General features: G+C 47.3%; 1 long non-coding RNA gene across 1 annotated transcript in view; it reads right to left on the bottom strand.

Moving 5' to 3' along the window:
- Nucleotides 1–5,565: 5,565 nt before the first annotated feature.
- Nucleotides 5,566–7,855, bottom strand: part of LOC102761064 — a 591,348-nt gene continuing 589,058 nt past the window's right edge. The window contains exon 3 of the long non-coding RNA XR_436154.2: nt 5,566–5,622. This is a non-coding gene — a long non-coding RNA (uncharacterized LOC102761064). The remainder of the gene's footprint in view (nt 5,623–7,855) is intronic.

Raw genomic sequence — 7,855 nt, 5'->3', positions numbered from 1 at the left:
AGTTTTAAAATATCCCCACCTCCAAGCTCTGCCCCCACCTCCATGCTGCATCCCCACCTCCAAGCTCTGCCCCCACCTCCATGCTGTGACCCCATCTCTGTGCTATGTCCCCAGTCTTTCTTCCTCAAACTCTCTGGCTGCATTAGTCACACAGTTTCATCTCCTTGGTTCCATACAGGTCTGGCCCCACCCAGTAAGGACCTGAACTTACACTGGGAGAGGAGATGGATGCAAAGCACCAACCCACTGGCATGGCAAACACTCCCCTTCACCCCTTCTATCTCCCCAGAGCCACTGGAATATGCACACTGGACCCTTGTCTGCCTTAACCGTTGGGGCCGCATCTCCCTGCACCTGCCCATGCTGTTCCCTCTGCCAGGAGGGCCTTCCTTCCATACACACAGGCCCTGGAATCAGGCCCAGGGGAGCTCCTCCTAATCCATCAAGGAACCATGCCTGACAGCCTATCAACCCACTTCTGCACACGTGTTGGGTTTGGTTTGCACAGTGTTTTAAATACCAGTGGTTTTACATTAAAATCCAGATTTTCAGATTGGTTCAGAAAATGGCCACACTGCACCTACATTCCACATGGCAACAGGCAGCTGTACAGCCGCCCTGCAGGTGGGGCCATTTCTCTGGAGTCCTCAGCTATCCCCGCTTTGTCACATCACCCTGCAGCTGCCTCCCTCTCCTTGGACTAATGTGTGGTGTCTGCCTGAGCCTGGCAGACAGGTGGGTGTTGATTCCTGACTTTGACCAAGCATCTCTCTCTCTCTCTAAACTATTCCAGAGGTCTCCTAGGTCTCATCACATGTCTATTTCTCGGAACCCCCAGGACACTTGCTTTTTAAAGGAATTTACTTATAAATGACATGGAATGCCTGCCATTGTGGCCATTAGCAGAAACAAAAACAAAAGTAGCTATTGTGGCAGGCATTACATGAACTGTTTTTGCAGTGTTATTTCTCGATTCCTCAAATAAACTTTCCAAGTGGATTTTAGTATCTCCAAGTCACAGACAGGCAAGTGGAGACTGAGGCGAGGGAAGAAAGCTGCCCAGGCCACAGAGCTGCCGAGGAGGAGAAGCAGGACAAAAGCCCAGGACATCCGGCTCCCGCCTGTGGGTTTAACTACTGCATCTGGTGACTCCTTTGCTTTGAGCCTGGAATTTCCAACTCTTGTAGGACACCCTGCTGGAAACGCACAGGCTAGGAACCGAACCAGGCCTTTGGGAAACTGAAGCCAGAACTGTGCCCTGAAGCCACTATCTCCCCTCCTCAAGACCAGAGCCAGCAGCCACCCCCCAGGCAGGTGCCAGGGGCTCAGCAGAGGTTCCGGGGATGGTGATGCTGTGGTGAATCTACAGCAAGCCAGCCAGAGCCAGAACATCAGGGCTGGAAGGTTGTTCCTAATTGAAAAACAGATTCTTTACTTGGCAATGGGTGGCAAGACCAGCCTAGGTGCAAATTCTTGCATCAGAAAGGCAATTCTCATAAAATCCTACAAATTGAATCATTGTCATGTGTGCATATGTGTACATGTATGTGCATCTATGTGCATGTATGTGTAAAGCATTAGAGCTAAGAGCATAGCCTCTGAAAGGAAACATCTCAGAATCCACATCCTGACCTATGACACAACCTGAGTGATCTCAGGCAAGTCACTTAACCTCCCCTGTGTAGTGAGGTGGTGTGGTGCCTCCACGCACAGCTGTTCTAAGTATCTGCAGGTGCATGCCATCGCTGAGCTAGAGGGAGCATTGCAAGAGGAAAAGTGCAGAACTTTCTGTGTTACCCACAGGGTCTACCTCCCGGTCAGCATCCTGTTCAGTCAGACCCAATCTGAGAGTCACCATCACTTGGCAAACCATTCAGAACCCATATGTGCAATTTCACTGCAGCTCTGGAATAGCTTAGCCACACCAGGCCAGTCAGTAAGCGAGGAGCGGAAGCCTGTCTGTGTTTACCGCCTTTGACAAATGGGGGCTCATCTCCTCCTGACAGATTCTCCCTCTGACTGATCCATCAGCCTCTCCTCTCATCACCCGAATCGCAGTCTTCATAATAGCATTGAATTCAGGCGCATTTTACACCACAAATAAAAACGAATTTAAATGCTTCAGTTCCCCACCAGCAACACAGGTACTGTAAATGTCAGGTGCGTGCGGTTGTGCAGGGCCGTAGAGCCGCACTGAGTGATGGGGTGGCCTTTGCGAAGCCCACATGAGCTCCGTGGCACTCCCCTGTGGGAGGGAGCCACCTGTGCCTCTGCTTGCCACGTCAGGGTGCACACGCGGCCAGCCTCTCAGGTCTCCCTGGGACACCTCCAGGGCGTTTCCAAAAATGGCCGGGAAGCCATCCAAACGCAGGTCCATTCTCAGGGGTCTGCTAATCAGTGTTCTCAGGAGCAAAAGAGAAACAAAACAAAATCACATTCCAATGTGTGCTGTGCATTTCTTCACAAACAACCAGGCAAAGTTCTCCAAACGATCATTAGCGTTCAACGGAAAAGAGGATCAGGAGAAAGAGAAACAGAGAAACAGGAGGGAAAAGAAACATCTCTCATCCCGTCCACTGTCTCAGATCGAGCCCAGCCTGCACCGACCAGGAAGAGCGATTTTCTTATTCCGCAACGAGAGCTTTCCTCGACTCCTGAAGTTCACTGTTTGTCCCCTATCGTTACATCTGGTTAGGGTTCAAGGGGAAAGTGGTTCATCTCCAGGTAAGCAGCCCACCCAATGGGATCAGCTGTGACACTGGAGGGGCCGCCGGAGAGAACGTGTTAGACTCCAGAGAAAACTTGAGACCTTGTGTTCCCCAAAGTCCTTTTATCAAGAAGGAACTCAACAGTTACCCAGACGAAGAATAACTGTGAGCACACACGTACATCCAGGGGGAGACCAGAAGGAAGGGAAAGTGAAAGAAACTAGAAAATAAAGTTTAAAAGGTAACAGGAAGTTTTTCTTGGGAAGCCCAGGAGCCCTGGAGACCCGTGATCAGCGTCTCAGCGAAGGAGGCTTTGGAGAAACACGCTCTCCTCCAGCGCTCTCGGCGCTCGCTTGGTAAAACCCGCTGGCCACGGGCGGCCTCTGCAGCCGCAGGCTGACTTATTATTTTGGCACCTCTGTCATCGCTTGTCACTTCAATTCCACTTTATCAAATCACTGATTTTGCCAGAAGCATCCGGATTACATGGAGAGGGACACACACATGCAGGAGCGAGCGTCACCACTCCTGAAAATTTCATAATTATACGTCAGGGCGGCGGAGTACGGGGTGACGTCACTGCAGCTGCCAGGGCTGCCATCACTGCCATTGCATCATGCACTATGGGGGGGCTGGCATCCCTCTGCTGCGGGGTGTGTGGGGGGGCATTGCCCTCTTAGGTGATTAGATTTTGCATCCTGACACTTTCATTAAGAGACAGGACCTTCATAGACAGACTACCTCCAACACCTCAGGCCCACTCCCACCCACATGTGGAGACCCAGAGAAGCAATAGCCACATGTACACGTCACAGAAATAAATAAATCAGAAAAGAAACTAGGCGGAAAGCAAAGTTCTGTGGAACAGAAGGAAGACGAAGTCCTCAGGGAGTAAGACAGTAAAAACAGACCAAGTATTAAGGTAGTTGTATCTCTAAGAGTCATCACCACCAACTGCAGCCAAAGGTTAGGATAATTCCTGTGTCATTCGTCCTATGAGATCAAGTTCAGGAAACAATAGAATAATTTTTTATACATATTTTTTATTGATTTCAGAGAGGAAGGGAGAGGGAGAGAGCCATAGAAACATCAATAAGAGAGAATCATTGATTGGCTGCCTCCATCACTCCCTCCACTAGGAACCTACAACCCGGGCGTGTGCCATTGACCAGAATTGAACCCAGGACTCTTCAATCTGCAGGCTGACACTCTATCCCTCAGCCAAAACAGGTAGGGGCAGGAGAATGATTTAGAAATGAGACTTCCTTTTAACCCACCAGTCCATGACAAAGCAGAAAAACGCACATGTGTGCTTGTACGTATGTTACCCTTTTTTGGAAAACAGCTGAAGCCTGTACAGAATTGTCAATACCATTCCCGCAAGTAAGCACCACAGGGCAGCCATGGGCTGAGGCGTCGCTCCCATCCTGACACAGGGACCAAAGGCAGCCGGGAGGCACGATGGAGCTCTGTGGCCAGCTGTCACTGCCTGGAGCTTGTCTGAGTTGCTCATTTATCTTGTTGGTGATGGGACTGATGTTGTTTTAACAGCATCAGTTCTCCTGGCATTTTTCAAAAACTATTGGCAATGGAAGTTAAAAAAAAAAGTATTGGGCACACACATGTTTGTGAATTCCATAAAAGCCCAAGGGAAGCAGAAACATCCTGTACTTGGAAGCAGGGCAGAACCCGTGTTCAGCTTGCCGTAAGCGAGCATCTGGGGCAGGTCACCAAGGGAAGGACTAGTGAGAAGAGATGAAAATCCCGTGGACACGTGGTCAGCCCCAGTGGCAGTTTGTCCCACTCACAGAGCACATGCATGCGAGCAACCAGCAAGGAAACGTGTGATGAATGCAAACCTGAATGGAAACACCTTTGCCTGCCGACCAGAGCGACACCCAACCCCAACTCAGAGAAAATCACGCAGAGGGAATTTAAGCTGCCACAGTGTTACCCTCCTTAACTAATGTATGGCAATCACCTTTTATTGAAAAGCAAAATTTTGTGCTGGGACATTTCCCACCACCTTACCCATCAGCAGCCGACGGAGCTATCACAAAATCAGGGCTGAAAACCTCTGCTGGAAATAGTGACGGCATTGGACAACAATGGTACAGTGGCAGACAGAAACATCTTTCCAAATTGTGGAATGATGTCTGGTATGTAGCCAGGAGATATATAACCTCAATTCCCTTATTTGACCTCTTTGGATTCAAGGCTTAAAGGTAAAATTTTATCTGTTTGGGTGCACTCTTCACAGAAACTTCTGCAAACTCTTGTCAATAAAAAGAGAGCGTGAGAATATTAAAAATGAGGAGCCAGGTCTAACAGGGCCTTTGCCTGAGGAGATACACACCAAATGCAGAAGATCAATGGGGGAGGCACCAATTGTGCAGGAAATGTCCTCCTCTTGCTGCCCAAACATCTCATGGAAATAGATGCTGCCACTCCTTTATTGTGTCAAGATGGAAATGGAGGCAGACTCTCTCCACCCGAAGCATGTATTTCAAATATAAGGGCACACCCAGAAAACCCCAATACTGTATTATATATCCTACATATTCTACTTAATATTATTTAATAACATGCACTATGGGACATTATAATCATCAACCATATTCCACTAAAATCAGCACCAATTTTTAAAATAAATTGCATTACGCACTCTTCATCAATGTCATCAGAAATAATGCAGAGCAAGGAAGAGAACGATGAGCCCTTTGAAGCATGACTGTCTTGACGGGTCTAACGCCGCACACATATCATTTCTGCATGCCACCGTCCCGCAAGGCAGGCCTTACACACTCGTTAAGTCGCCGCATTCTTGTTTTGTTTGAAACCAAGACAATGAAAAATATCGACTTACCTTTCTGTCCTCTATTTCCGCACAGGTATTGCAGTCTGCTTTGATATCCTGAGAGGAGAGAGAGAGAGAGAGAACAGGAGTCAGACCTATGGCCAGGGAACACTCAGCAGCGTCGTTGAAATGCCCTTTAAAATAATAAAGAGCTCACCCTCCTGGCAGTGCTTCTCGAGCCATTGCTCTTTATAGCGCTTTTCATAAGTATATGCCTTGGTGTTTGCATTAGAGACATATGGACGTCATAACTAAGCTTTAGCACATGCAGATGTGGGTAAAGGCAAAAGCTATGGATCAGAGGCCACAACAAAGGGAAGCTGATGGTTCATATAATAATATGCTCCCCAGACACCTTTGTTCACATCAGCAGACTGCCCTCAATCAGACATGATGTCTCCCTCCCATTCCAGATTTAGAAGAGTCACATCATCCTCCCTTTAGCACAAAACCAACATTGTCTATTTTTTATCTTTCCATCCATCCATCTATGCACCATCTATCCATCCGTCCATCCATCTATCCATCCATCATCCATCCATCCATTATCCTGTGATCATCCATCACCCACCCATCCATCCATCTATCCACCATCCACTCATCTATCCATCATCCACCCATTCATCCATCTATCCCTTCCTCTGTCCATCCATCCACTCATCCATCCATCATCCATCCCTCCATTATTCATCCATCTATCCATCCATTTTTATTGCACACCTACTTTTCTATGCATTTTTCCTTGTTGCTCCTAAATGTAATGGTGAAAAAACAACAACACATGGTTTCTACTTTCAAGGAACTCACAAGTTAGAAAGAATGGCAGATACACACCCACAAGCAACTGTGACATTCCTTTACTCATTCAAAAGATATGCATTCAGTACCTCTGACTTGCCAGGCCTTGCTCTAGGCAGGGAAGACTCGGTAGCATTCAAAACACATGAAGAGCCTGCCCTGGTGCTACTGACTTTCTGTTAGACAAGACATACAATTAAAAGAAATGTGAATGCAGAATTGCTATTTTAGAAGAGGGTGTGTACTATGGAGAAAAATAAAGAGGGAGATGAGGAAGGGAAATGCTGAGAGGAGGAGAATAAAAATTACAATTTTAAAGAGAAGCAGCAACTGAGTAAAGGCTTGAAGAAAGGTGTGGAATGAGCATGGGGCCAGTTGGGGAGGAACATCTTGGGGGAAATGCATTGGACACGGTCAAGTCAGAGGAGGGAGGCCACTGATTGGGGGGAAGCAAGGTAGGGAAGCAGTGGGAGGCAAGATCAGTGAGGAACCACTCAGAACTACTGTTTTCAAAAGGTTTATAAAATACACATAACATTTACTATTTTAACCGTTTTTCGGTGTTCAGTTCAGCAGCATTAAGCATTGTTGTGCAACCATCACCAAAATCCATCTACAAACTTTATATATATATATATTTAATTTGCATTCAAAGGATATTTTTAAAATTGATTTTTAGAGAATAAAGGAGGAAGATATAGAGAAAGAGAGAGAAACATCGACGTGAGAGACAAACATTGATTGGTGGCCTCCCCTACGTGCCTGGACTGGTGATCAAACCCACAACCTAGGTGGTGCACGGACCAGGAATTAAACCTGCAACCTTTTGGTGCACAGGATGATGCTTCAACCAACTAAGCCCTAACCCCCAGGGTGGCTATATTTTGGAGAAGGGCCTCTAAGAAAACTAGTAAGGTTAAATGAGGTGATAGTGGTGGGGCCCTAATCTGATACGATTAGTGCCCTTATAAGATAAGAGGACTCAGAGATTGCTCACTCCCTCTTTTTGCAGGCACACAGGGAGGAACTGCCATGCAGGACACAGACAGAAGGCAGTCATCTGCAAGCCAGGAAGAGGTTCCTCACTGAACCCAGCCCTGCGGGCACCCTAACTCCAACTTCCAGCCTCCAGAACTGTAAGAAAATACATTTCTGTTGCTGAAGCTATTCAGTCTGTAGTATGTTGCCATGGCAGCCGGAGTAGATTCAGACAAGGTTCCCATGATCTGCAAGGCACAGTCCCAGGCCACGGTTTTCTCACTCACACTCCTGTGTTCACCACCAAGGTCTCCGACTGACCCTGGACATTGAGTCAGCAAATGCCCCTTACTCTAAGAACCCTCTTTGGAATTCATGCTCTAAGAACCTAAAGAGAAAGCAGAGTTTATCTTGGTATGGGAGTAATGAAAAACATAGATTATGTTTAAACCTAAATGGTGCTCTCAAGAAACAAGGTAAGAAAGAATAGCTCCCTGCAGCTTTTGCATGTGTT

The sequence above is a fragment of the Myotis davidii genome, unplaced genomic scaffold (genome assembly GCF_000327345.1).
Source record: "Myotis davidii unplaced genomic scaffold, ASM32734v1 scaffold806, whole genome shotgun sequence".
In the NCBI taxonomy this organism is placed as follows: domain Eukaryota; kingdom Metazoa; phylum Chordata; class Mammalia; order Chiroptera; family Vespertilionidae; genus Myotis; species Myotis davidii.
This window is presented reverse-complemented; position numbering and strand designations above follow the sequence as displayed.